Source organism: Ascaphus truei, chromosome 5 (genome assembly GCF_040206685.1).
Source record: "Ascaphus truei isolate aAscTru1 chromosome 5, aAscTru1.hap1, whole genome shotgun sequence".
NCBI lineage: Eukaryota > Metazoa > Chordata > Amphibia > Anura > Ascaphidae > Ascaphus > Ascaphus truei.
Window position 1 is genome coordinate 305,960,394 of NC_134487.1, and position 4,699 is coordinate 305,965,092.

Genomic DNA, 4,699 nt, shown 5'->3' on the forward strand with positions numbered 1-4,699 from the left:
GCGGGCAGAGTGCGGCCGGTCACATCCTGCTGCCTCTACTGCAGGGCGGGCAGAGTGCGGCCGGTCACATCCTGCTGCCTCTACTGCAGGGCGGGCAGAGTGCGGCCGGTCACATCCTGCTGCCTCTACTGCAGGGCGGGCAGAGTGCGGCCGGTCACATCCTGCTGCCTCTACTGCAGGGCGGGCAGAGTGCGGCCGGTCACATCCTGCTGCCTCTACTGCAGGGCGGGCAGAGTGCGGCGGTCACATCCTGCTGCCTCTACTGCAGGGCGGGCAGAGTGCGGGCGGTCACATCCTGCTGCCTCTACTGCAGGGCGGGCAGAGTGCGGCCGGTCACATCCTGCTGCCTTTACTGCAGGGCGGGCAGAGTGCGGGCGGTCACATCCTGCTGCCTCTACTGCAGGGCGGGCAGAGTGCGGCCGGTCACATCCTGCTGCCTCTACTGCAGGGCGGGCAGAGTGCGGCCGGTCACATCCTGCTGCCTCTACTGCAGGGGCGGCCAGAGTGCGGCCGGTCACATCCTGCTGCCTCTACTGCAGGGCGGGCAGAGTGCGGCCGGTCACATCCTGCTGCCACTACTGCAGGGCGGGCAGAGTACGGCCGGTCACATCCTGCTGCCTCTACTGCAGGGCGGGCAGAGTGCGGCCGGTCACATCCTGCTGCCACTACTGCAGGGCGGGCAGAGTGCGGGCGGTCACATCCTGCTGCCTCTACTGCAGGGCGGGCAGAGTGCGGGCGGTCACATCCTGCTGCCTCTACTGCAGGGGCGGCCAGAGTGCGGCCGGTCACATCCTGCTGCCTCTACTGCAGGGCGGGCAGAGTGCGGGCGGTCACATCCTGCTGCCTCTACTGCAGGGCGGGCAGAGTGCGGCCGGTCACATCCTGCTGCCTCTACTGCAGGGCGGCCAGAGTGCGGCGGTCACATCCTGCTGCCTTTACTGCAGGGCGGGCAGAGTGCGGGCGGTCACATCCTGCTGCCTCTACTGCAGGGGCGGCCAGAGTGCGGGCGGTCACATCCTGCTGCCTCTACTGCAGGGCGGGCAGAGTGCGGCCGGTCACATCCTGCTGCCTCTACTGCAGGGCGGCCAGAGTGCGGCCGGTCACATCCTGCTGCCTCTACTGCAGGGCGGGCAGAGTGCGGGCGGTCACATCCTGCTGCCTTTACTGCAGGGCGGGCAGAGTGCGGCCGGTCACATCCTGCTGCCTCTACTGCAGGGCGGGCAGAGTGCGGCCGGTCACATCCTGCTGCCTTTACTGCAGGGCGGGCAGAGTGCGGCCGGTCACATCCTGCTGCCTCTACTGCAGGGCGGGCAGAGTGCGGCCGGTCACATCCTGCTGCCTCTACTGCAGGGCGGGCAGAGTGCGGCCGGTCACATCCTGCTGCCTCTACTGCAGGGCGGGCAGAGTGCGGGCGGTCACATCCTGCTGCCTCTACTGCAGGGGCGGCCAGAGTGCGGCCGGTCACATCCTGCTGCCTCTACTGCAGGGCGGGCAGAGTGCGGGCGGTCACATCCTGCTGCCTCTACTGCAGGGGCGGGCAGAGTGCGGCCGGTCACATCCTGCTGCCTCTACTGCAGGGCGGCCAGAGTGCGGCGGTCACATCCTGCTGCCTCTACTGCAGGGCGGGCAGAGTGCGGGCGGTCACATCCTGCTGCCTCTACTGCAGGGCGGGCAGAGTGCGGGTGGTCACATCCTGCTGCCTTTACTGCAGGGCGGGCAGAGTGCGGGCGGTCACATCCTGCTGCCTTTACTGCAGGGCGGGCAGAGTGCGGCCGGTCACATCCTGCTGCCTCTACTGCAGGGCGGCCAGAGTGCGGCGGTCACATCCTGCTGCCTTTACTGCAGGGGCGGCCAGAGTGCGGCCGGTCACATCCTGCTGCCTCTACTGCAGGGCGGGCAGAGTGCGGGCGGTCACATCCTGCTGCCTCTACTGCAGGGCGGCCAGAGTGCGGCGGTCACATCCTGCTGCCTTTACTGCAGAGCGGGCAGAGTAATAATGAGGGGATAATTTATCTTCAGTCTATGGACTGAAAAACTGATGCAAAAAGACAGCACTATACATATTAAAGAAATAGGATTAGAATTGTACCTCTTGCTATGTTTGTTTCTATATAATACTCCGAACTAAAGTAGCTGCAAGAGAGAAAATAGTACGGCTCTAACCAATGCACAGATGGACTAAGTATGTCCCAATACACGGATGTACTAAGTATGTCCCAATATACACGGATGTTCTAAGTATGTCCAGGTGTGTCCCTTATGAAAACATGCAGGTAAAACTCTTTGGCTCCCACAGTTATTTTCTAATGCTTTGTACTGTGTGTCTCGGTGTGCTTTAAAAGTATAGCATTGTGGGAGAGGAATGCATCACAAATACCATGTATTGTTATTATATGTTTATTTAGTGTTAGCATGTATTGTAGCAATCCAGCATTGTCTAAGTCTTTGTCGGTGCAATGCAGAGTTACTGTACAAGGCCGCCTCCCCAAGACTCCCTGGTTTTAACAGTGCTGTATAAATCAGACACTCCTGCCATTAAAGTGACTAGCCTTACCCCTTATCCTAAAAGCTCCGACTGTTATCCCCTAATACTATCACTATCCCATACCCTAAAAACCTTACCATAAAATCCTTTACCCTACCCAAAAAAGCCCTACAGTTAACCCTCTAAGCTAAACTAGCCCCCTACTCCAAAACTAACCCATCCCCTTAAACTAACCACCTACCCTAAAACTACCCTTACCCTAAAATGAAAACTAACCCATACACTAAAATTAAAACTAACCACCCACCCTAAAAATAATCTCCCACACTAAAACTAACCACTTACCCTAAAATTAAAACTAACCCCCTAACCTAAAAATAATCCCCCACACTAAAACTAACCCCTTACCCTAAAATTAAAAAACTTACCCCCTACCCTAAAAGTAATCCCCTACCCTAAAACTAACCCCCTAACCTAAAAGTAAAACGAATCCCCTACCCTAAAACTAACCCCTTACCCTAAAAGTAAAACTAACCCCTTTGGCAGTACAGCCTGTAGGCGAGGTCAGACAATAGTCCACACGTGCAGTTCCAGGGTAAACCAAATGTTTAGTGGTTTTATTTCTCCACAACACAAATAAACATTTGGGCACACTGTCCCTTTGAGGCAAAACAAAACTCAGAAAAAGAACACCTACTCCCCATAGGGAGATCTTGCTAAACATTCCAGGCCCTATCTATCGGGCTGGCTAGACCCCTAAACTTACACCACAATAATTATGGAACAATATTAAAGTCCTTACTGTATCTTTGTTTGGGAATCTCTGTCCCTAGAGAGAACTTAGGAAATCCTTCTGGATAGCAGCTTGCACAGGACTGCTCTGTTGTCTGAGTCAGCCAACATATATAAGATGTAAAGTTACAAAAAGCAAGTTTCATGCATATGCTGTGAAAACAAAATTAAGTGCGCAACCCAAAAAACAACCCAATTGTGTTGAAAGATCAATATCTAAAAGTAATACTACTAATTGGTGTGAACCCTCCTTATTGTATTCTACTCAAACAATGGTTTAAGGCACAACCCTACTGTGGAAGTGACAAAAAATTATTTAAAACCATACATAACCGTTGGTATGTTGCGTATGCTTTTCTACAGTAACAGAATGGCTCCACACTCCCAAGAACTAGAGACAAAAGACAAAAAACAAGCACAAAACGCAAATAGTGAAGTATATCAAAACATTTTTAGTGTTAAAAAAGGAGGGGTAAGTATTCTGCGTACATCAAAACAATAGAACATAAGCATTTCGTGTCTCAATACACGAGTTACCACACAGCTGGCATCAGGGTTGGCGATAGAAGGAGATTCCCCAGGTAACTGGACCTCAGCCCTCTCCAGATGTCATCTGACTCCGTGGCTGTAGTTCGTCACCAGCGTCCAGGTCGGCTCCGGATCACGTGTTTTCAGGAACTCCGTTGGCGCTTCTGTGGTATTGGTAAAGAAGTTCTTACTCCAAAAGACACACTATGTGTGCATCGGGACACAATTTCTGAGTCCACTCAACAGTCTATTGTTCTGATGTACGCAGAATACTTACCCCCCCCTTTTTTAACACTAAAAATGTTTCGATATACTTCACTCTTTGCGTTTTGCGCTTGTTTTTTGCCCTTTGTCTCATGCATATGCTGCCTGCCCAAATAAACACAAAAGAGACTTTGGGGGCTATGCACAAAGCAGTGATAAGTGTTTTTAAGTGAGATAAATGCTTTCTGGCGCAATTTATGGTGCACATTTTTTAGCAATGACTGTGTTTTGATGATAAAAAGCCTTTTAAGCGCGATACAGGCAGTCCTCGGTTATCCGACACAATGCGTTACTCAAAATGGCGTTGTAAAGCGAAACGTTGTAAAGCGAAACACGTTTTCCCATAGGAACATTTTTTAAATGAAAGGTTCCGTTCCTGAAGGCATTTTTAACACTAAAATACACCAAATATTTTATGCAGGCAATAAGATATGCAGCACACACATAAATTATATAGTGCATATACTGTATAATATATAATATAACATAATAAATAATATAATATTATATAGTATAATATATATATATACGCTCTTACGACGCTTTGCAATGTTGTTTATGTGAATACGTATATATATATATATATACACACACATACACAACTTTGCAAAGCGTCGTAATAACGTTGGA